The sequence below is a fragment of the Schistocerca nitens genome, chromosome 12 (genome assembly GCF_023898315.1).
Source record: "Schistocerca nitens isolate TAMUIC-IGC-003100 chromosome 12, iqSchNite1.1, whole genome shotgun sequence".
Classification (NCBI taxonomy): Eukaryota; Metazoa; Arthropoda; class Insecta; order Orthoptera; family Acrididae; genus Schistocerca; species Schistocerca nitens.
The window spans coordinates 19,628,559-19,654,951 of NC_064625.1; the positions used below are offsets into that span (position 1 = coordinate 19,628,559).

A 26,393-nucleotide genomic window follows, 5' to 3' on the forward strand; every position below is an offset into this window, starting at 1 on the left:
ATGTAAGTGCTAGTAGTGTGCTACGCATTCTGAATAAAGGCAAGTTTCGTGTGTACATTCCAAGGCTGATGCAACAGCTAAGTGACGACGATCCAGATCGAAGGTTAGAATTTTGTGAATGTGTTCAGATGGTGAGACGTGAACCGGGATTTAGGGGCAACATAATTTGGTCGGATGAAGCCCAGTTCAAACTCAATGGAACTGTCAATGGACACAATTGTGTGTACTGGGCTGAAGATAATCCTCACATTACAGTTGAAAAGGCTGTGAATTTGCCTGGTGTAAATGTGTGCTGTGGTTTGTCTGCAAGGCGACTCATTGGGCCTTTCCGCTTTGAAGGTACTGTTACTGGAGAAACGTACCTAACAATGCTTGCTGACTCCCTACATATGCCCTGCCATTCGTGCATTATACGGTAATGATGAGTTTTATTTCCAACAAGATGGCGCCTCACCGCACTATCATAGGGACGTACGAGCATACCTGGATCACAATGTGCCAGGCCAGTGGATAGGACGCAGGGGACCAACCGAGTTTCCTGCACGCTCTCCAGACCTCACGCCGCTGGATTTCTTCTTATGAGGCACGGTAAAAGATGAGGCGTACAAACGTAAACCACGTAACCTGGACACACTTTGGACTGAGATTCAGGCAGTGTGCGCAGAAATCTCATTGGACACTTTGGTACGAAGTACGGAATCACTGGTACTCGTACTCAGAAATGTATTGGTGCTGAAGGCCACCAGTTTGGACATCAATCACATTTGCAAAGTACATTTATTTTTCCAATTGGACTTTAAGCTTTCCATTTCCAGAAATTCAACATTGCAGATCGGGAAATAAATTTTCTATGACGCTTCAAAGTGTGTATACATTTTTTTGACGCACCCTGTATACTCTGCAAGCCACTGTACGGTGCGTGGCGGAGTGTACCCTGTACTACTTCTAGTCATTTGCTGTTCTGTTCCACTCGCAAATAGAGCGAAGGGAAAAGGACTGTCTATAAGCCTCCATATGAGCCCTAATTTCTCATATCTTATCTTCGTAGTCCTAACGCGCAATGTATGTTGGCTTCAGAAGAACCGTTCTGCAGTCAGCTTCAAATACCGGTTCTCCACAGTCTTCTTAGTAGTGCTTCTCGAAGCGAACGTCGCCTTCCCTCCAGGGATTCCCACTTCGGTTCCCGAAGCATCTCCGTTACACTTACGTGTTATTGGAACCTACCGGAAACAAATCTAGCTGTCCGCCTCTGAATTGCTTCGATGTCTTCCTTCAATCCGACCTGGTACAGATCCCAAACACCCGAGCAGTACTCAAAAATAGGTCGCAAAAGAGTCCTATATGCGGTCTCCTTTTTAGGAAAGAGTGGTTCACCTGTAAAGGAGACCATTCGCCTTTCCTACCACAGTTCTCACATGCTCGTTATCTCATATCGCGTTGTAACGTTACAGCCAAATATTTAAACGACTTGACTCAAGCAGGACACTAGTAATAATGTATCCGAACATTACAGGTTTGTTCTTCCTTCTCATCCACAAATGGCTCTGAGCACTATGGGACTTAACTTCTGAGGTCATCAGTCCCCTAGAACTCAGAACTACTTAAACCTAACTAACCTAAGGACATCACACACATCCATGCCCGAGGCAGGGTTCGCACCTGCGACCGTAGCGGTCGCGCGGTTCCAGACTGTAGCGCCTAGAACCGCTCGGCCAACTCATCCACATTAACTTGCAGTTTTCCATATTTAGGGCTAGCTGACATTCATCACACCAACTGGAAATTTTGTCTAAGAGGTCTTGTATCTACCTATAGTCACTCAACTTCGACACCTTGCGGTACACCACAGCATCATCAGCAAACAACCGCAGATAGAGAACAACAGAGGTCCTACCACACTTCCCTGGGGCCCTCCTGACGATGCCCTTGTCTCTGATGAACATTTACCGTCGAGGAACAACATACTGGGTTCCATTATTTAAGAAGTCTTCGAGCCACTCACATAACTGTGAACTTTTTCCATATGCTCGTACCTTCGTGAACAGTCTGCAATGGGGCACCGTGTCAAAAAAATCTTTCCGGAAATCTAGAAATGTGGAATCTGCCTGTTGCCCTTCATCCATAGTTCGCAGTGTATGTGAGAAAAGGGCAAGTTTCGCACGAACAATGTTTTCTAAAACCATGCTGATTGATGCACATAAGCTTCTCAGTCTCAAGAAAGTTTATTTTATTCGAACTGAGAATATGTTCAAGGATTCTGCAGCAGACAGAAGTTAGGAATGTTCGGTCTGTAATTTTCGGGGTCCGTTCTTTTACCCTTCTTATATATTGGAGTCACCAACGTCTTTTTCCAGTCGCTTGGGACTTTCTACTGGGGGAGAAATTCACGATTCAAGCTACGTAAGGAGCCAATGCCGTAGAGTACTCTTTGCAAAGTCGAACTGGGATTCCATCCGGACCTTGTGGTTTATTTACTTCCAAATTTTTCAGTTTTTTCTCTACGCCTGGTATGCTTATTACTATGTCGTCCATACGGGGCTCTGCCCGATGGTGAAATGACGATATGTTTGTACGATTCTCCTGTGTGTATCATTTCTTGGACGCGGAATTTAATACTTCGGCTTTTGATTTGCTGTCTTCAACTGCCACACCAGACTGGTCAACAAGGGACTGAATGGAAGCCTTCGACCCGCTTAGCGATACTACGTACCACCAAACTTTCCTCCTGTTCCCTGACAGATCTTTTGCTAAGGTGTTACGATGGTAGTTGTTGTATGCTTCGCGCATATATATTTTCACAGACGACCGAATCTCTACTAACTTTCGCTTGTCGTCATTTGTGCGTTCCTTTTTGAACCGAGAGTGCAACACCCGCTGCTTCCTCAGCGTCCGCCGAATGTCGTTATTAAACCATGGTGGGTCTTTTCCATCCTTTATCCACTTACTAGGCACATAACTCTCCAGACCACAATTTACAGTCTGCTTAAGCTTTGTTTTAATAAATAAATAGCATTGTAAAAAGCAGCTGGTTGCTGTAATCTTCTGTGTACGACTCAACCTATAAACGGTGTATCGGTTTTCCCATAAAAACCAACAGCGAGAAATCAATGCTGCAATTCTCGACGTTTGGTCATACGGTGCGGTGTGATTTTTGCAAGCCCTCACATGTTGTAGTCCAGTGTAAATGTCTGTTTAGCAACAGTGAGAACCCTATACAATACTTTTCATAAGTAAGCAAAATAACTAGTGTGGTATCGATGGTTGCGATGCCACAGCGTAGGTTGGCACTACGAGAGCGGAAGATCTTCACCGACCACAGCGCTCTCTAGCCGACGCTGTGCAGTTCTCGAGCGCCGCTCCACTTTCGCCCAGTTCATGGAGAGCAGACGGCCGAGAACCATCGCTTTAGCTTAACTTGCTAATGAGGCCCACCCGCCGCCTTCCAGGCGGTATTCAAAAATTAGTTAATCCGAGTGACCTGAAATTTTGTACAGTTGATCTTGCTTTCTCCGTGAAAATTATAATGCCTGCTGAACACCTATCAGCTGGCAGATCGACCGGGCAGGTACGAAAGAGAAGGCAGTTACGTGCTTGTCAGGCAAGTGAGGATCGCCAAGCAACCAAAGAATCAGATCGGTTACGGACTGCTTCATCACGTGTATCAGAATCAGTAGGCCAACGCCCGGCAAGAAATTTATCTGATCGTTTATGATCGCGTGCTTTGGAATGAGAAGGATAACACTCAACAAGAAATTCCATATGATCGCTTACGAGCAGTTCGATGGCGTGCACTGGAATCAGCAAGGCAACGAACAGCTAAGCCGATATTACACGACACGTGTAACGTGCACAAATTAGGTGTAGACGGCACGCTATGTAGCTGCCGAACAGGCGACGCAACGATTTTAGCATATGTTTTATCTGTCGAGGAGAAATAGCAGGAGTTTTACGTGCCGCTCATCCGCGGATGCACAGTATACAAGATGTACGAGGTCTGTTCTGAAAATTCCGGAACTTTGTCAACAACATTTTTCTTCGGTTACCTTTTACTCAGTGCGTATGGTCTCCTTCGAAATACTCTTTTCCACAATTGACACACCGCTCCAACGCCGTTCCCAATTCCGGAAGCAGTCTTGATATGGCTTTTGCCGGATCGTGCGAAGCGCCATCTGCGAATTTTGTTTTTATCTCGTCGTTGCAAATCTTCGTCATTTCAGTGGGGTTTGCAAATAAAAAAGTCCAGCGGCCAGGTCTGGAGAGTACAGAGGATGAGGCACCACAGTGACCGTTTGTGCAGTAACTACGTACCAATTTCAGGCCGTTTCCTTCTCACATTTTCTCGCAGGCGTCGCAACACGCCCCGATAGTGCCATCGATTAACAGTTTGTCCCTGCGGCGCGAATTCATGATGAACTAATCCTTCAAAGTCAAAGAAAACTTATCACCACAGCTTTTGCATTTGACCTCACCTGTCGAGCTTTTCTTGGAGAACCTTTCCCGACCCACTGTGTAGATTGAACCTTGGTCTCAATATCTTTATCGTAGAAGCACGCCTCAACACCAATTATGATTCTCTCAAGGAGTACCTCAGTCTCATTTGCGCCATCCAAAAACTATTCGCAACATCGAGTTCGGCTTAAGCAGTCGTCACCGTAGGCTTCCTACATCAAATGGTGCGTCTCTGTAAAGGTTTTCTTGAGTTTCACGGAAAATTTAATGCAGACGCGTTGCTACTCTAACTCTGCCACCTGGAAATTCGCAAACTGCGACACAACGTTCTACTCAACACAGAACTGAACACACAACAATGAAACTTTGGCAGTTACACACTAAACACATGCGTGTTCAGGGATGCCAACCGCATTTCGCTCCAACACACCATTGCCCCGAAATTACGAATGCCGGAATTTTTTCAACAGACGGTATTTGAGCAATCGCAGAACGCAGCATTTCGAGTGGGCTACCGGCTTGGTATTCTTTTTACGTGTGATCAGCACATGGGATGTGCGTCAGCTCTTGAGAACTATTTTTTGGTTACTGCGCGAGATATTCTACACATTTTCCAGTCAATAGTTTTTTCTACAGTACTAGCCATTAGAATAGCTACACCACGAAGATTACGCGAAATTTAACCGACAGGAAGAAGATGCTGTGATATGCAAATGATTAGGTTTTCAGAGTATTCACACAAGGTTAGCGCCGGTGGCGATACCTACAACGTGCTGACATGAGGAAAGTCTCCAACCGATTTCTCATACACCAACAGCAGTTAACCGGCGTTGCCAGGTGAAACGTTCTTGTGATGCCTCGTGTAAGGAGGAGAAATGCGTACCATCATGTTTACGACTCTGATAAAGGTCGGATTGTAGCCTATCGCGATTGCGGTTTATCGTATGGCGACATTGCTGCTCGCGTTGGTCGAGATCCAATGACTGTTAGCAGAATGTGGATTCGGTGGGTTCAGGAGGGTAATACGGAACGCCGTGCTGGATCCCAACGGCCTGGTGTCGCTAGCAGTCGCGATGACAGGTAACTTATTCCCATGGCTGTAACGGATCCTGCAGCCACGTCTCGATCCCTGAGTCAACAGCAAGACAACAACCATCTGCACTAAAAGAGTTCGACGACGTTAGCAGCGGCATGGACTATCAGCTCGGAGACCATGGCTGCGGTTACCCTTGACGCTGCATCACAGACAGGAGCGCCTGCGATGGTGTACTCAACGACAAACCTGGGTGCACGAATGGCCAAACGTTATTTTTTCGGATGAATCCATGTTCTGTTTACAGCATCATGATGGTCGCATCCGTGTTTGGCGACATCGCGGTGAACACACATTGGAAACGTGTATTCGTCATCGCCATACTGACACATCACCTGGCGTGATGGTATGGGGTGCCATTGGTTACACGTCTCGGTCTCCTCTTGTTCGCATTGACGGCAGTTTGAACAGTGGACGTTACATTTCCGATGTGTTACGACCCGTGGCTCTACCCTTCATTCGATCCCTGCGAAACCCTACATTTTAGCAGGATAATGCACAACCGCATGTTGCAGGTCCTGTACGGGCCCTGGCCAGCACATTCTCCAGAACTCTCACCAACTGAAATCGTCTGGTCAATGGTGGTTGAGCAATTGGCTCGTCACTATACGCCAGTCACGGTTGTGGTATCGTGTTGAAGCCGTACACGCCATCCAAGCTCAGTTTGACTCATGGCCAGTCGTACCAAGGCCGTTATTACAGCCAGAGGTGGTTGTTCTGGGTACTGATTTCTCAGGATCTATGCACCCAAATTGCGTGAAAATGTAATCACATATCAGTTCTAGTGTAATATATATGTCCAATGAATACCCGTTTATCATCTGTCTTTCTTCTTGGTGTAGCAATTTTAATAGCCAGTAGTGTATAAATACGCTAATAAAACAAAAGAAAATTCTCATTTCGATCCCGTTAAGATACGCTACATACCTATAGTGCGTTTAAAATAAGTTACGACTAGACAGTTCAGTGGTGAGCGAGTGAAGGCAGTGTGTGCTGGGCGACGATAATGCCGTGCATACTCGGTGCTGAACCTGGCAGGCTCGCTTGACTGCGTCATCGGCAAACGGCCGATCTGCTATCTTTCTCAAACAATTTCAAAGACACTATTCGGTAATAAACTCTCAGTCTCGCGCATCTTAATGTTTAATTCGTCAGTTTCATGACTAACAGCCTATCATTGCGTTAACGGTCATTGTTGTTGTCACATTTCGATAGTAGGTAAACTACTGCAAGAAATTCTTAGTTTGGAGTGAAAAATACGGATTTTGTGAAAATTTGTGTTAGGTTACGTGCTGCCGCGTATTAAATGTAGAAAATATATCGAGTTATTCCTAGAACTTTGAAGGATATCGCCGTCTGTTTCCAATTTCGAGATAATGGAATGTGTGTACAGCCTTCCAGTCTTGAACTCGTGTGTCAGTGAAGAAACTAGAGTGAATATTCATAAACTACTCGTATCTCATATATAGTGTGAGATATCGAAGCAAGATTTTGGGAAATGATAGCGCGCAAGGCGACAGTGTTTTGCCATATGATTAATGTGCGAAAACTCCATATCTACCGCGATATTCAAGCGACTACAGATTTTTTTCAGTTAACTAATTGTGGCCATCGATAGCTGGTGAAGCGAGAACTGCTTGGGATTTTAACAATATAAATCAAGAAGTTACACATTTGTTTTTCTACTGAGTATGTGTTGTTTTATAAAGTATAGTTGCCGAGTTGCTAGTTGAGTAAGACACTATTTCAGGATTCTATCGCAATTTCACATCCATTAGAATGTTTGTGAGATCAATATTTCTACACTCTGATAACATGGCAACAAGAGAAGTTACGTATTCCTCAAAACTCATTGCAGACCTTCAGTAACAAATGTCTCCTCAACTGCCTTGTAAGTATGGCTGACAACTCAAGACCAGTTGGCCTCTTTTCTCAGTATTTCAAATTCACTGAGCGTTAACTTGTTGCTGTTTTTTGCCACAATATTTTTCACCTATGCACATATTTAAATGAGCATGATACGGAGGAAACACGATTGAGCTATGCCCTTTACCATTAGCCAGTTCGTCCACCTGGGAGCGTGAAGGTTTGGTTTGTAGAGCACTAAAAGTTCCATTGACACAGCTCTGTACATGTCAGGTTCAACTTTATCTAATGGAACATTTCTTTGCACCGAGACCAAAATATCCGCTTTTCGCCACTGCATTTTTGGAGCTTTGTGCGTCACAACGGAGTGGTATGGGGTTTTGTCCATTGCTATTGTCGAATTGGGAGGAATGTTTTGCAGCAGAACGTTGTCCTGTCAGCCAGCGAGTGTGTTCTTGGACGACACTTTTACTGCAAATCTCGTATTCAGATGTACTACACTGTTGTTATTAATGCAACACGGACACAAAACACTTGTTCACAATACTTGACGACTACATAACACGTAAATGCCAGAAAATGCGACTTTTCAACGGGAGCTGACAAACGTTGACGCACGCAATGCGTGACACCACGTGGTTTCACGGTGTGGCAACACGGGCTCATCAGCCGAACCACTTACGGCTTGGTAGGGAAAGCCAGCACGGCATTGGTGTTACCTGGGCAACGCCGTGACGTCCCTCTCCGGTCAAACAGGTATGAGCGAAGTGGAATGAAATAAAAGAAATCGAAGTTCTCCTGTTCTTCCACGGATGATGTGGGCTGTATTTCCCATACTGCGGTATTTTAATGACCTGTCATTATAGGACCAAGTAGAAGAGAATAAATTTTCGCATTCTTGTGCCTTCTTTTTCTAGTTGAGGGTGAAGTAAAGCTAAACATGCTGTTAAACGTTTCACAGTCTATCCGCAGAAAGTTGATATAATCAGGTTCTGGGTGCAACATTTCCATTAACAGTTCTCCAGTCGCATATTTCTCATTTTAATCCATACCACGGACCAGTGTCCTGTTTTCTTATCCTCCTTTAAACACTGTGCCACAGGCAATGTTAGAAATGCTGTAATTGCAGTTGTAGCCATTCTATACATCATGCACGAAAAGCGTCTGCTTCAAAAGTAAGGTTAAATTGACAAGCTTTCTAAGCACTGAACAACAAATTTGAAGTGTGTACATTGTATGATTTTGAGAATTTGAAGTGTGTACATTGTATGATTTTGAGTTGGTTATGTTTATTTCAGTATAAATGATACAAAATCATCATCTTCATAAATATTTAGCTCTAGTTTTTTAAAAAAGTAATCTACATTTTTGTATAAATAACCCACTAACTAAATATGCATTCATGTTCCAGGATTCAGCATAACAAATTTTAAGTCCGCAGCTCGTGGTCGTGCGGTAGCGTTCTCGCTTCCCACGCCCGGGTTCCCGGGTTCGATTCCCGGTGGGGTCAGGGATTTTCTCTGCCTCGTGATGACTGGGTGTTGTGTGCTGTCCTTAGGTTAGTTAGGTTTAAGTAGTTCTAAGTTCTAGGGGACTGATGACCATAGATGTTAAGTCCCATAGTGCTCAGAGCCATTTGAACCATTTTTGAACAAATTTTAAGTGTATAATTACTTGATTTATGTGTTATGCATTGATAATTTCAGTGCCATTCAGGAAATTCAAAAGTAAAATATTAAGAAAAAATGAAGATAACATTACACGAATGAAAATACTTTGTAAGTCTAATTTGTGCCAGAACTATGTAAAGCATAAAAGAAAATATATAAATTAACTGGTCAGAAATGTATATAAACGATTACAAGTGTTAAATGTCCATATCTAGTATATACAATTACATATTTTGTTCAGAGATAAATTCAGAAGATGACCGTTTTCACTTGGCTTGATGTTTATAGACATACCCTGGAACATCCATTATGACAATCCAGCAGTAATCTGCTAAAATAGTAGAGCTTCACTTTCCGGCATACCTCTTCTCAAATGTGGCAATATCTTGATGAAATCGCTTCCCATGTTCATCACTTACTGCACCACAATCTTTGGGAAAGAAGTCAAGATGACCATGTAAGAAACGCATTTTGAATGACATGTTGCAACCAGATTTTTCGTAAAAGACGACAGCATGTTATCTACAATCTCCTTGTAATTAATTGCTCGTTTGTTCCCTAAGAACTGTAAACAGAGAGTCTTAAAACATTCCCATGCATTCTTCTCATCACCTTGTATGATTCCATCAAAATTATGGTCTCCAAAAAGCTATCGAATCTGTGGCCCTATAAAGACGCCCACCTTTACTTTGGCATCACTTAAGTACGGGAATTTTTGCCTTAAGTACTTACACGTGTCATCATCTTTGTTCATTCCCTTAACAAAGTTTTTCATGAGACCCAACTTGATGTGTAAGGGCTGGAGCAGAATCTTTTTAGGGTCTACTAGAGGTTCACTCTTAATGTTCTTTATACCTGGTTGAAGAGATTTTCTGTTGGGCTATTCAGGTTTACTGTAATGAGATGCACCAGCTCGGCTATCCCATTCACAGAGAAAGCAGCAATATTTTGAATATCCTAACTGCATACCCAATAGCAGTGCAACCACTTTCAAGTCACCACAAATCTGCCATTGAGAGTCGTCATACTTGATGACTTCTAGTAAATTTTTCATGTTTTGGTATGACTCTTTCATATGCACACTATGCCCAAGTGGAATGGAAGGAAGCTCTTTACCAATATGTAAAAGCACTGTTTTTAAGCTCAACTCTTACGAATCAATAAAGAGTCTCCACTTATCAGGGTTGTAATTAATTCTGAGAGCCTTCATTAGACTATTTATGTCCACACATGCCACAAAACTATCTTGCATGTTAAAAAAAGAGTGATTTGTTGCTCTCTTCTGCGGTGGAATGAAACATTTACATGGCTTTCCAGAAAACTGCGCTGCTGCGATCTTGATGCTAAAATCTCAGCCTTAGCTTTAGCGAGCTCCAAATCTCTAACGAGATCACTTAACTCATTTTGAGACAATTTTTCTGGATCATCAGTTGATGATATTTTAGGAAGAAACTCTGTATCTTGTGATGTACATGGTTCAGGACATTCAGAATCCCCATCACAAGTAATCTCATACTCTGTCGGTGGTTCAGGTATTGGCAATCCTTCCCCATGAAGAACTGGACATATGGCAGATGGAATGTTAGAATAGATCACTGTCCGCTTCTTCTTCTTCTTCTTAGATATTCCCTTCTTGATAGGAGGGACCACACAAAAGTAGCAGTCACTGACATGGTTAGTTGGCTCACGCCAGATCCTGGGCACTGCAAAGGGCACTGGAAGTCCTTTCCCATGCATCCTATTCCTGAGTTTGCTGGCACAAGTGTTGCAAATCACATGTGGAGCCCAGGGTTTATCCTGATCACCTTTTTTGCACCCAAAATAACAACGGTACGCTTTTTAATCAATGGATTTATTTGCCGTTTTTGTGAAGTGTGGTGTCATAAGGCTTAGGCCTATCCCACCCCTCATTAAATCGACCAAGACTTATGCGAATAATTGTAAGAACAATTATTATTATTATGTTCTTTAAGTTTGTTTTTGGGTTTTCAGAAATACTCTGGGAAGAAAGTTTATTTATGTTGCAGATAACGTGGAAGACGTTGCCCAACGATCACCACGAAAGTTCGACGCAGCGGCAAGTGGGCAAGGAATAAAACGAATGCTGCAAACTACCGCGAGCCATGGAAGAGCCCGGGCCGCGAGGTCGTCGAGTTTCCTAGGTCGTTGTTGGACAACTTCAAAGGAAGAGATATTCTGCTTTCTCTTTGTAAACAGATCGATCGAGTCTTGAAAGGCTCATGTAAAACGTATAGGCGGGTGACACATTAGGTGGGACTCGATGCCTGTAATACTTCCACAGTTATTAAAAAGTTGTTAAACGGCAAAACCAAAAGTTCATCATTTATATAGATAAAAAGTAGGAAAGATATAGGAAAGGAAGAGTTGCGGCGTCAGAACGAAAAGTGATGCATCGCTCAGCAACGAAGGACATAAACAGCGGGCGTTACGTGGTGAAAACAAATCAACTGATAAAATAGTAAGTCTGTAATTAAGCATAAAGCCACGTAACACTGCAGAAGCAAATGTCACTTCTCTACACTGATAGCAAAATGTGTCAGCACTGTTAACACAAACTCTGGGCAGTTTTGTTCACTTCAGTAGCAGTCAACTTGAACAACTGGTAGTTAATCTGGAAACAAATGTGCAAAAATTGTTGCATGTCTTAACAAAGTCACTGAAGTTGAAGAGGAGGGAGACAAACCACTAAAACTGGTATCAAAATGGTTATATCCAAAATAATGGACACAAGTAAGACCAGGGACAATAATGTAATTCATGGGGTTGGGTTGTTTGGGGAAGGAGACCAGACAGCGAGGTCATCGGTCTCATCGGATTAGGGAAGGATGGGGAAGGAAGTCGGCCGTGCCCTTTCAAAGGAACCATCCCGGCATTTGCCTAGAGCGATTTAGGGAAATCACGGAAAACCTAAATCAGGATGGCCGGACGCGGGATTGAACCGTCGTCTTCCCGAATGCGAGTCCAGTGTCTAACCACTGCGCCACCTCGCTCGGTGTAATTCACTAGTTATTATGACTCTGACGAATCATTATAATATTTGATTTTAAACTTAACATAAAAATCCGTATATATCACCGTAATAAAACAGTGTAAAATGAAAACTATAGTTAATTTTGATTTGTCTTTGTGATACTCGCGATCAGCACTTTAGAATTGATAGAAATTGGGTATTTTCATTCTATTTACATTTTCATTGTTGCACAGTGAGTACGTGTCCGGGCGTGTTTGATACATCCGTGGCTAGGTAAGAGCACACTTAACAGGCAAGTTTGCTCTTTTAGGAGGGACTCAATAAGTTTTTTGTCCATTCGCAGAAACTTGATGTAATCTCGAGTTCTGAGGATTCTAAGAGTTTAGCATATTTTCTTGCGTGAAATCTCTCACTTTAAGCCATTCCCTGGACCAGAGTCTTGTTCTCTTCTTCTTATTCTTTAAACACAGTGTCAAAGTCAGCGCAAGGACTGTGAGCCGTGGCGGCTCATATCGGTAGTGCCACTCTGGTGGTTTATCTTCCCTGCCACGGTCAGGGCGGTAAGCAGCGCCCTCTGGGGCCTACGCGAGGCGAGGTCCTGGGAGGGTGTGCTCCGGGACGTGGGGGAAGACGGTTGTCGGGTTGACGCAGCGAGTGTGGGACCGGACCTATCGCATGGAGATATACAAGTTGGCTTTGAACGGACGGCGCCGTAGCAAGCAGCGGGAAGCGGGCGTCCTGTAATTAATTTGTGTGAAGGAGTAACGATTTTTGCACTGGATGTCCCAGTGGTTCCCGAGAGTTGCGGTGGCTGCTTTCGTAGAAGAGAATTGGTAAGAGCTTGTGTCTACCCTCTTTTCCGTACGACGTTGCTGCCTGCCGTTATACACGGGTGAAAATCAGGCGCTTGTATTGACTATACGGGAACTGGTGATGTAAAATTACATTTGTGATTGAGTCTCACTTGTACTGTGACAATTTAGAGGCGAAAACTGTGGTGGATTCATTAGGTCTGGTTCTTTGCTGTGCAACTAAGGGAGTCAGTTATTTGGGGTAACTGAGGGAGCACCATTATGTTGGTCTAAGTGATACGTTCTCCACGTTTTGTCAATGGCTTTGCGAATCGGAATCGTGGGGGAGTACACGTGTCAGTAATTTGTTATTGTATTGATGGTTATGTTGTAAAGACTGTTCTCTGATGTGTTAAATCACGTGCTGATTTGTAGCCAATCTAAGCTGAAGTTGCCATTGCTACTTGCTTACGTGCTACTGTCCTTATGATTGGCGTTGTTTGTCTTTTGATTGTGGGTGTGCTCACGTTAAAAAAAAAAAAATACGGCTACTATTCATAAGGGTTGTCTAGTAAGGTAATTGCTTAAGCTTTTATCATATGCTGGTCTGTTTGCCTATCACATTGGCTTTCTATGCAGTAACTGAAGGAATGTGTATGGTGGTTCAAGATTGTAGGCTGACTAGTATTTGAACTGGTGTTGAGCTTAAGGGCGAGATCAGCATCCCGCAAACCCGCACGCTGCGCGTGTTTAAATGTTCCGCTAGTGGGGAGCCGACTCTCTGTTCTTGGATTTTGTAAGGATACGTGATCAGTGCATCGCTGTAGTTTTCGCGTGCTAAATTGCGGGGTGTCGGTGCCGTCATAGGGCTAGACTTGTGATGTACGTTATGTTGAAAGGGAATTAACTGTACCAAACTTAAGAGAGCTTTTAGTTTGTTTTAGGTCTGTACATGGAATGATGTTGATATTTTGTCGATTGCGGCAATTACTTCAAGTGTGGGGAGATCCTCTGAGGGACTTATATTGTACTGTTGCAGTGCAGTCCATCTGAAACGTGCTGCTTAAAACTTGGGACTGCAGCTCTGTGATGTTAAATATTACTGTTTAATCTTAAATGTCTTGGATGTAATATGCTTGTTGAGGATTATGTAATTTTGATCGCTGGTTCCTTAAAGGAAGTATTTCGTTTTAAAATATGTGCTCAGTCAGAGCCTATTTAAATATGATTTCAACTCATAATTCAAATTTTCTAGTCTTGTTTTCTTAAAAGGCTTTCAGTTAAATGATTGCTATTTGCCTATTTAAATGTTTGAGTGACTTAAAGGAAAAGAATATTATTTTGTAATTTGTACTGATTGTTCCTTTTGGGTAATACCTGACTTATGTGTTCAATAAATGAGTGTCTAGCCAATGGTGATGCACTGTTCTATTGCTAGCCTATCCATTCCACTCCAAAGCCTAATGAGCTGCTTTGTGTCGAAATTGTGTTCAGAACACCCTCTGACCTGACACCTCAGACTGCTTTGTCTGCATTGCAGCTGTCCCCACTACTCTCAAAATACACACGGACACGAATATCGTCTGCATCAAAGTGAGGTTCAACTGACCAACGTCTGAACGTGTAAGGGCCTGCTTGGCAAAACTGTGGTTGGATAAGGGCAATTTTGTCAAACACGTTTGATGGTTTACGTGGGCCTTTAGACTGCGGCGGGCGCATACGTGTGCCTGAGTGGACGCGCCACAGGTTGGTGGGACGCGCCAGCTGTTGCGAGCTGTTGGCGGGCGTGGGTCGGCCCACTTGACCCCTGGCCCGCCGCATTAGACCTGGAGCGGCGTTGCGTCAGCACGCCTGCAGTTCCGACACGCGTCAACAGGCTGACTCCTGCCAGCGTCGTGGCGGAAGCCGCAGCGCGCTTTTCCTGGTCAGCCGGCAGTTTCCTCATAAGCCTACGCAGTGGCACCGACAACGTCGCCAGAGGTCGCCCGATTACATCGTCCGATCCCCTTCGTCAGTTTTTCCCAGGGTCAAGGAGGTTAAGTTAGGTTAGGTTAGAATCTATTCTATGTATGAAGTAGGTTAAGCCGTCGGCACGCGGGACTACGCAACTAATGTTGACGTGCCGGAGGACGGGACATCCCACGCCACGAGACACAGCGCCGTCCGTGATTTTGGGCTCTCCGCGGCGGTTGTCAGATTTGTTTCTCTAAAACAAATCATAGATCGTTCACAAAAATCTGTTGTTGATGTTGTGGTCTTCAGTCCTGAGACTGGTTTGATGCAGCTCTCCATGCTACTCTATCCTGTGCAAGCTTTTTCATCTCCCAGTACCTACTGCAGCCTACATCCTTCTGAATCTGTTTAGTGTATTCATCTCTTGGTCTCCCTCTACGATTTTTATCCTCCACGCTGCGCTCCAATACTAAATTGGTAATCCCTCGATGTCTCAGAGCATGTCCTACCAACCGATCCCTTCTTCTAGTCAAGTTGTGCCACAAGCTCCTCTTCTCCCCAATTCTATTCAATACCTCCTCATTAGTTCTGTGATCTACCCATTTAATCTTCAGCATTCTTCTGTAGCGCCACATTTCGAAAGCTTCTATTCTCTTCTTGTCTAAACTATTTATCGTCCACGTTTCACTTCCATACATAGCTACACTCCATACAAATACTTTCAGAAACGACTTCCTGACGTTTAAATCTATACTCGATGTTAAGAAATGTTTCTTCTTCAGAAACGCTTTCCTTGCCATTGCCAGTCTACATTTTATATCCTCTCTACTTCGACCATCATCAGTTATTTTGCTCCCCAAATAGCAAATCTCCTTTACTACTTTAAGTGTCTCATTTCCTAATCTAATTCCCTCAGCAGCACCCGACTTAATTCGACTACATTCCATTATCCTCGTTTTGCTTTTGTTGATGTTCATCTTATACCCTCCTTTCAAGACACTGTCCATTCCGTTCAACTGCTCTTCCAAGTCCTTTGCTGTCTCTGACAGAATTACAATGTCATCGGCGAACTTCAAAGTTTTTATTTCTTCTCCATGGATTTTAATACCTACTCCGAACGTTTCTTTTGTTTCCTTTATTGCTTGCTCAATATACAGATTGAATAACATCAGGGATAGGCTACAACCCTGTCTCACTCCCTTCCCAACCACTGCTTCCCTTTCGTGCCCCTCGACTCTTAAAACTACCATCTGCTTTCTGTACAAATTGTAATAGCCTTTCGGTTGATGCTGTGTTCCTTGATTTCAGTAAAGCGTTTGACACCGTCCCCTGCATTGCCGTTTAATGAAAAAAGAACGAGCTTCCGTAGTCTCGCAGCAGACTTGCAATTTGATTCAAGACTTTCTTGCAGATAGAATTCAACATGCCGCTCTTGGCGGAACAAAATCGACAGATGTAAAAGTAATATATGAAGTACGACAGGGAAGTGTGATAGGACCGTTGCTGTTTACAATATATATAAATGATCTACTCTCTAAAGTACTGGAGGGGACTAGGGAATGCCGTAAGGTCCTAGACCCGATGAAGGGAAACTCCTGATCTACACCTCCAAGCGGTAGAGAGTGGGCAACGTCACTTCATGTGATGGCTATCGTAGACAGGGACCGAGGGATAACCAGGATAAGCATTTGCTGGACAGGGCACCCTCTTGCCCTGGAAATGAGAAATCATTCCCAAAGTTGGAAGAACCAGCTGATGGTCAACGGCATAGGACGTGGAAGGCAACGGGAAACCACCACATTAAGGAACTATGATTATCCCAAGCATCAGCAGTAAGCCATGCCAGTATCTTCTCTAAAATTTTCCAGAGGTAAGATAGTCCCCCAATCGGATCTCCAAGTGGGGACCACCAAAGATACATACAAGGTGAAGGAAAAGAATCCCAATTTTAACATAGCAGCTTGAAACGTGAGAACGCTGCTTCAGTGTGGCAATCTAGAAAATCTAAAACTTGAAATGGAACGACTGGAAATAGATATCCTAGGCATATCGGAGATGAGATGGCCCCAACCAGGAGATTTCTGGCCTGAAGAATACAGAGTCATTCACACCGGAACTGACCAAGATAGACCAGGAATGGGAGGAGTTGGAATAATTTTGAGGAAAAACTATGGTTCACGTGTCAAATTTGAAACTAAACCAAAGGACACTGTAATAATACAAATATACATGCCAACATCCAAAGAAGAAGATGCAGTCGTTGATGAAACATACGAAGAAATAAGTAATGCGATGAGAAATGTTAAGGGAGATGAAAAACTGATTGCTATGGGGGACTGGAATGCGATTGTGGGTGAAGAACTGGAGGAAGAAATTGTAGGCAAATATGGACTCATCATCATCATTTACGACTGATTATGCCTTTCAGCGTTCAGTCTGGAGCATAGTCCCCCTTATAAAATTCCTCCCGATCCCATATTCAGTGCTAACATTGGTGCCTCTTCTGATGTTAAGCATAATACCATGACCCCACCATCTAAGCCTGTTCGCCCTGACTGCTACATCTAGAGAGTTCATACCCAGTTTTTCTTTGATTTCCTCATTGTGGACAACCTCCTGCCATTGTTATGACAAATATGGACTTGGAAGAAAAAATAAAAGAGGAGATCGAATAATCGAGTTCTGATCGAGGCACCAATTAGTTGTTGCAAACACACTTTTCCAGCATTACAAACGAAGAAGATACACATGGAAGGCACCTGGAGACCTAGCAGACAACAGATTGATTACATTCTAGTGAAAGTACGTTTTAGGAACCAGGTAAAATATTGCAGAAGCTATCCATCTGCAGGCACAGGCAGTGACCATAACCTGGTCCTGATGAAGAGATCACTCAGATTCAAATGTTTGAAGAAGAAGCCAGTAAAACTTAAATGGGAACTAGAAAAACTGAAAACTGAGGGACTGGCAAAGTGCTATGCTCACGAAACTGACAACCTAGCTAAAAATTTTCAACGTGGTCGAGTAAATTAAGACAGGGATCAAATTAAATCTGGTATATACAAAGCTTCCCCCATGAACCATGGACCTTGCCGTTGGTGGGGAGGCTTGCGTGCCTCAGCGATATAGATGGCCGTACCGTAGGTGCAACCACAACGGAGGGGTATCTGTTGAGAGGCCAGACAAACATGTGGTTCCTGAAGACGGGCAGCAGCCTTTTCAGTAGTTGCAGGGTCAACAGTCTGGATGATTGACTGATCTGGCCTTGTAACATTAACCAAAACGGCCTTGCTGTGCTGGTACTGCGAACGGCTGAAAGCAAGGGGAAACTACAGCCGTAATTTTTCCCGAGGACATGCAGCTTTACTGTATGATTAAATGATGATGGCGTCCTCTTGGGTAAAATATTCCGGAGGTAAAATAGTCCCTCATTCGGATCTCCGGGCGGGGACTACTCAAGAGGACGTCGTTCTCAGGAGAAAGAAAACTGGCGTTCTACGGATCGGAGCGTGGAATGTCAGATCCCTTAATCGGGCAGGTAGGTTAGAAAATTTAAAAAGGGAAATGTATAGGTTAAAGTTAGATATAGTGGGAATTAGTGAAGTTCGGTGGCAGGAGGAACAAGACTTTTGGTCAGGTGAATACAGGGTTATAAATACAAAATCAAATAGGGGTAATGCAGGAGTAGGTTTAATAATGAATAAAAAAATAGGAGTGCGGGTTAGCTACTACAAACAGCATAGTGAACGCATAATTGTGGCCAAGATAGACACAAAGCCCATGCCTACTACAGTAGTTCAAGTTTATATGCCAACTAGCTCTGCAGATGATGAAGAAATTGATGAAATGTATGAGGAGATAAAAGAAATTATTCAGGTAGTGAAGGGAGACGAAAATTTAATAGTCATGGGTGACTGGAATTCGTCAGTAGGAAAAGGAAGAGAAGGAAACATAGTAGGTGAATATGGATTGGGGGGAAGAAATGAAAGAGGAAGCCGCCTTGCAGAATTTTGCACAGAGCATAACTTAACCATAGCTAACACTTGGTTCAAGAATCATAAAAGAAGGTTGTATACCTGGAAGAATCCTGGAGACACTAAAAGGTATCAGATAGATTATATAATGGTAAGACAGAGATTTAGGAACCAGGTTTTAAATTGTAAGACATTTCCAGGGGCAGATGTGGATTCTGACCACAATCTATTGGTTATGAACTGCAGATTGAAACTGAAGAAACTGCAAAAAGGTGGGAATTTAAGGAGATGGGACCTGGATAAACTGAAAGAACCAGAGGTTGTAGAGAGTTTCAGGGAGAGCATAAGGGAACAATTGATAGGAATGGGGGAAAGAAATACAGTAGAAGAAGAATGGGTAGCTCTGACGGATGAAGTAGTGAATGCAGCAGAGGATCAAGTAGATAAAAAGACGAGGGGTAATAGAAATCCTTGGGTAACAGAAGAAATATTGAATTTAATTGATGAAAGGAGAAAATATAAAAATGCAGTAAATGAAGCAGGCAAAAAGGAATACAAACGTCTCAAAAATGAGATCGACAGGAAGTGCAAAATGGCTAAGCAGGGATGGCTATTTGAGGACAAATGTAAGGATGTAGAGGGTTGTCTCACTAGGGGTAAGATAGATACTGCCTACAGGAAAATTAAAGAGACCTTTGGAGAGAAGAGAACCACTTGTATGAATATCAAGAGCTCAGATGGCAACCCAGTTCTAAGCAAAGAAGGGAAAGCAGAAAGGTGGGAGTATATAGAGGGTTTATACAAGGGCGATGTACTTGAGGACAATATTATGGAAATGGAAGGGGATGCAGATGAAGATGAAATGGGAGATAAGATACTGTGTGAAGAGTTTGACATAGCACTGAAAGACCTGAGTCGAAACAAGGCCCCGGGAGTAGACAAAATTCCATTAGAACTACTGATGGCCTTGGGAGAGCCAGTCATGACAAAACTCTACCATCTGGTGAGCAAGATGTATGAGACAGGCGAAATACCCTCAGACTTCAAGAAGATGTGAAAATTACCGAACTATCAGTTTAATAAGTCACAGCTGCAAAATACTAACTCGAATTCTTTACAGACGAATGGAAAAACTGGTAGAAGCGGACCTCGGGGAAGATCAGTTTGGATTCCGTAGAACTGTTGGAACACGCGAGGCAATACTAACCTTACGACTTATCTTAGAAGAAAGATTATGAAAAGGCAAACCTACGTTTCTAGCATTTGTAGACTTAGAGAAAGCTTTTGACAACGTTAACTGGAATACTCTCTTTCAAATTCTGAAGGTGGCAGGGGTAAAATACAAGGAGCGAAAGGCTACTTACAATTTGTACAGAAACCAGATGGCAGTTATAAGAGTCGAGGGGCATGAAAGGGAAGCAGTGATTGGGAAAGGAGTGAGACAGGATTGTAGCCTCTCCCCGATGTTATTCAATCTGTATATTGAGCAAGCAGTAAAGGAAACAAAAGAAAAATTCGGAGTAGGTATTAAAATTCATGGAAAAGAAGTAAAAACTTTGAGGTTCGCCGATGACACTGTAATTCTGTCAGAGACAGCAAAGGACTTGAAAGAGCAGTTGAACGGAATGGACAGTGTCTTGAAAGGAGGATATAAGATGAACATCAACAAAAGCAAAACGAGGATAATGGAATGTAGTCAAATTAAATCGGGTGATGCCGAGGGGATTAGATTAGGAAATGAGACACTTAAAGTAGTAAAGGAGTTTTGCTATTTAGGGAGTAAAATAACTGACGATGGTCGAAGTAGAGAGGATATAAAATGTAGACTGGCAATGGCAAGGAAATCGTTTCTGAAGAAGAGAAATTTGTTAACATCGAGTATAAATTTAAGTGTCAGGAAGTCGTTTCTGAAAGTATTTGTATGGAGTGTAGCCATGTATGGAAGTGAAACATGGACGATAACCAGTTTGGACAAGAAGAGAATAGAAGCTTTCGAAATGTGGTGCTACAGAAGAATGCTGAAGATAGGGTGGGTAGATCACGTAACTAATGAGGAGGTGTTGAATAGGATTGGGGAGAAGAGAAGTTTGTGGCACAACTTGACTAGAAGAAGGGATCGGTTGGTAGGACATGTTTTGAGGCATCAAGGGATCACAAATTTAGCGTTGGAGGGCAGCGTGGAGGGTAAAAATCGTAGAGGGAGACCAAGAGATCAATACACTAAGCAGATTCAGAAGGATGCAGGTTGCAGTAGGTACTGGGAGATGAAGAAGCTTGCGCAGGATAGAGTAGCATGGAGAGCTGCATCAAACCAGTCTCAGGACTGAAGACCACAACAACAACAACATATACAAAGCAGCAGAAAAGATAGTTGGAAAAATTAAACCCAAAAACAAGACGAAAGGGATTACTGCGCACACTATTCAGCTTATAGAAAACAAGATTATACAAAAATGCAACTGATGAACAAGCATAAGCTGTATACCGAAGACTGAGGAATTTAGTCAACAGAGAAGCTAGAAAAGCAAAAGAAAATTTTCATGAGGAACTGCGCAAGGAGGTGGAAGAAAATTATCAAAACACAAGAACTGATCTAGCCTACAGAACAGCAAACAAATTTTTTATCAAATGTAAATCAACACTCTCAGGCACAATAGAAAATAATGTTTGGTGAAGACATGGTGAAGAGATGAAAAGAAAATGCTGGAATACCTCTTTTGAGGAAGTAATAGGAAGAGAAGAGCAAGTAGACGAAGATGAAAAGAGCGATGATATTATACAAGAAGAATTTGACAAAGCTCTAAAAGAACTACGGGACAACAAAGCAACGGGTATTGATGACATCCCTGCAGAACTACACTACTGGCAATTAAAACTGCTACACCACGAAGATGACGTGCTACAGATGCGAAATTTAACCGACAGGAAGAAGATGCTGTGATATGCAAATGATTAGCTTTTCAGAGCATTCACACAAGGTTGGCGCCGGTGGTGACAACTACAACGTGCTGACGTGAGGAAAGTTTCCAATCGATGTCTCATACACAAACAGCAGTTGACCGGTGTTGCCTGGTGAAACGTTGTTGTGATGCCTCGTGTAAGGAGGAGAAATGCGTATCATCACGTTTCCGACTTTGATAAAGGTCGGATTGTAGCCTATCTCGATAGCGGTTTACTCGCGACATTGCTGCTCGCGTTGGTCGAGATCCAATGACTGTTGCTCGCGTTGGTCGAGATCCAATGACTGTTAGCAGAATATGGAATCGGTGGGTTCAGGAGGGTAATACGGAACGCCCTGCTGGATCCCAACGGCCTCTTATCACTAGCAGTCGAGATGACAGGCATCTTATCCGCATGGATGTAACGAATCGTGCAGCCACGTCCCGATCCCTGAGTTAACAGATGGGGACGTTTGCAAGACAACAACCATCTGCACGAACAGTTCGACGACGTTTACAGCAGCATGGACTATCAGCTCCGAGACCATGGCTGCGATTACCCTTGACGCTGCATCACAGACAGGAGCACCTGCGATGGTGTACTCAACGACGAACCTGGGTGCACGAATGGCGAAACGTCATTTTTTCGGATGAATCCAGGTTCTGTTTACAGCATCATGATGGTCGAATCCATGTTTGGCGACATCGCAGTGAACGCACTTTGGAAGCGTGTATTCGTCATCGCCATACTGGCATATCACCCGGCGTGATGGTATGGGGTGCCATTGGTTACACGTCTCGGTCACCTCTTGTTCGCATTGAGGGCACTTTGGACGTTACATTTCAGATGTGTTACGACCCGTGGCTCTAAACTTCATTCGATCCCTGCAGAATCCTACATTTCAGCAGGATAATGCACGACGCATGTTGCACGTCCTGCACGAGCCTTTCTGCGTACGGAAAATGTTCGACTGCTGCCCCGGTCAGCACATTTTCCAGATCTGTCACCAATTGAAAACGTCTGGTCAATGGCGGCCGAGCAACTGGCTTGTCACAATACGCCAGTCACTACTCTTGATGAATAGTATCGTGTTGAAGCTGCATGGGCAGCTGTACCCGGATACACCATCTACGCTCTGTTTGACTCAATGCCCAGGCATATCAAGACCATTATTACGGGAAGAGGTGGTTGTTCTGGGTACTGATTTCTCAGGATCTGTACACCCAAATTGCCTGAAAATGTAATCACATGTCAGTTCTAGTATAATGTATTTGCCCAATGAATACCCGTTTATCATCTGCCTTTCTTCTTGATGTAGCAATTTTAATGGCCAGTAGTGTAATAAAGAATGCTGGTGACAGCATGAAATGATGCTGCTTAAACTTATTAGTTCCATCTATAACACAGGAGAGATACGGACAGACTTCCAAAAATGCATCATTGTTCCTCTACCAAAGAAGGGAGCAGCTACAAAATGTGAACAGTACCGAATTTTAAGCCTAATATCAGAATGAGATTTTCACTCTGCAGCGGAGTGTGCGCTGATATGAAACTTCCTGGCAGATTACAACTGTGTGCCCGACCGAGACTCGAACTCGGGACCTTTGCCTTTCGCGGGCACGTCCTCTACCATCTAAGCTACCGAAGCACGACTCACGCCCGGTACTCACAGCTTCACTTCTGCCAGTATCTCGGTCTCCTACCTTCCTAACTTTACAGAAGCTCTCCTGCGAACCTTGCAGAACTAGCACTCCTGAAAGAAAGGATATTGCGGAGACATGGCTTAGCCACAGCCTGGGGGATGTTTCCAGAATGAGATTTTCACTCTGCAGCGGAGTGTGCGCTGATATGAAACTTCCTGGCAGATTAAAACTGTGTGCCCGACCGAGACTCGAACTCGGGACCTTTGCCTTTCGCGGGCAAGTGCTCTACCATCTGAGCTACCGAAGCACGACTCACGCCCGGTACTCACAGCTTCACTTCTGCCAGTCTGCCCGGGTCTCGGTCGGGCGCACAGTTTTAATCTGTCAGGGAGTTTCATATCAGCGCACACTCCGCTGCAGAGTGAAAATCTCATTCTGGAAACATCCCCCAGGCTGTGGCTAGGCCATGTCTCAGCAATATCCTTTCTTTCAGGAGTGCTAGTTCTGCAAGGTTCGCAGGAGAGCGTCTGTAAAGTTAGGAAGGTAGGAGACGAGATACTGGCAGAAGTGAAGCTGTGAGTACCGGGCGTGAGTCGTGCTTCGGTAGCTCAGATGGTAGAGCACTTGCCCGCGAAAGGCAAAGGTCCCGAGTTCGAGTCTCGGTCGGGCACACAGTTTTAATTTGCCATGAAGTCTAATATCAGAACATCAAAAATTCTCATAATAATAATTCTGAAGAGAATCGAAGAGGATATGCTGAGTGGTAGACAAGTATGGTTTCAGAAGGGCATTGGGAACAAGAGAATCGATTCTGGCACTGAAACTCCTTATCGAAAAGCAGTTACAGAAACATAAACTAATTTATATTGCCTTTGTAGACCTAGAAAAGGCATTTGATAACGTTAGCTGGCAAGAGATGTTCAGAGTGCTCCGGGAAAGTGGAATGAAGTACAAAGACATCCGTGTTATACTCAGTTTCTATAAGAATGAGGTGGCAATGATTAGGAACTGTCACCAGGAACAAGAAGCAAATATTAGAAAAGGGGTAAGCAAAGGATGTGCTGTCTCTCCTCTTATACTTTTTAACGCTTACATCCAGGAAGCTACACACCGAGAAACTACTGAGGTGGGGATCAAAATTAATGGGCAGAAGATTGACATGCTACGTTATGCAGATGATATTGCTATAGTTACGGAGACAAAAGAAGATCTAGAGGAAGTCCTCAGAACAATCAGTATGGAATGAGAATAAACAAGAAAAGAACTGAAGTGATGGTATGCAGTAGTACACTAGTAGAATATGAACCTCTGAGAATGAGAATTGGAAGAGAGGAACTGGAAGTGATAGAGGAATTTACTTACCTGGGTAGCAAAATCACAAGGGATGGTAGAAGCTGAAAAGAAATTGCGAGCAGAGCACAAAAGGTCAAAATTGCATTTAATCGGAGGAGGAACTTACACACCAGCAACAACATCAGTCTGAAAATAAGGAAACATAACATGAAGCTTTCGTTTGGAGTGAGGCCCTATACGGATGTAAAACTTGGACAATGGGAAGAGAAGAAAAAGATGGCTAGAGGCCCTGGAAATGTGGTGCAATAGAAGGATGATGAAGATCAGATGGAGAGACAAAGTAACAAATGAAGAAGTGCTTCGAAGAGTACAGGAAACCAGATTTCTGTGGAAGCACATCCAAACAAGGAGAGACAAGCTTGTAGGGCACGTCCTCTGACACAACAACATCATTGGAACAATACTGAGGGAAGGATTCAGCAAGGGTGACCAAGGATATCATACATGCAACAGATCGTGAATGACGCTGGGTGTAACACATACGTGGAAATGAAGAGGAAGGCAGACAGAAGAGAGGAATGGCGCTCTGCTGCAAACCAACCTCAGGGTTGAGCACTAAAAGAAGAAAGAAGAACAACATAAATGATCTAGTAGAAAGCGTCGGATGCTCTTTAAGGCTGTTCGCAGATGATGCAGTTGTCTATACTAAAGTAGCAACGTCAGGAAGACAGCAAGAATTTGTAGAACGACCTGTAGAGAATTGATGATTGGTGCAGGCTCTGGCAGTTGACCCTGAATGTAAATAAATGTTACATATTGCTCATACACAGGTAAAGGTGGTGGTGGTGGTTAGTGTTTAACGTCCCGTCGACAACGAGGTCATTAGAGACGGAGCGCAAGCTCGGGTTAGGGAAGGATTGGGAAGGAAATCGGCCGTGCCCTTTCAAAGGAACCATCCCGGCATTTGCCTGAAACGAGGAGGAGGAGGAAATTAGTGTTTAACGTCCCGTCGACAACGAGGTCATTAGAGACGGAGCGCAAGCTCGGGTGAGGGAAGGATGGGGAAGGAAATCTGCCGTGCCCTTTCAAAGGAACCATCCCGGCATTTGCCTGAAGCGATTTAGGGAAATCACGGAAAACCTAAATCAGGATGGCCGGAGACGGGATTGAACCGTCGTCCTCCCGAATGCGAGTCCAGTGTGCTAACCACTGCGCCACCTCGCTCGGTCACAGGTAAAGAAATCCACTACTGTACAGCTACACTATTGATGACAAACAGCTGGAGACAGCGTCTGCCGTAAAATATCTAGGCGTAACTATCCAGAGCGACCTTAAGTGGAATGACAATATAAAACAGATAGTGGGAAAATCAGACACCAGACTCAAATTCAGCTGAAGAATCTTAAGGAAATGTAGCTAATCCAAGAAGGAAATGGCTTATAAGGCGCTTGTTTGCCCGATTGTTGAGTATTGTTCATCTATCTGGGATCACTACGAAGTAGGACTGATAGGGGAGACAGAGAAGATCCAACGAAGAGCGGTGCGCTTCGTCACGAGATCGTTAAGCTAGCGAGTTACGGAGATGCTAAAAAAACTCCACTGGCAGACGTTACAAGAGAGGCGTTGTGCATCACGGAGAGAGTTACTACTGAAATTTCGAGACAGCACTTTTCAGGGGCAGTCGGACAACATATTACGTCCCCCCCACATACATCTCGCGTATTGACCA

General features: G+C 43.7%; 1 protein-coding gene across 3 annotated transcripts in view; it reads right to left on the reverse strand.

Annotated features, from left to right (window-relative positions):
* LOC126215047 (mucin-5AC-like) overlaps nucleotides 1–26,393 on the reverse strand; it is a 270,054-nt gene that overhangs the window by 170,700 nt on the left and 72,961 nt on the right. The window lies entirely within an intron of this gene.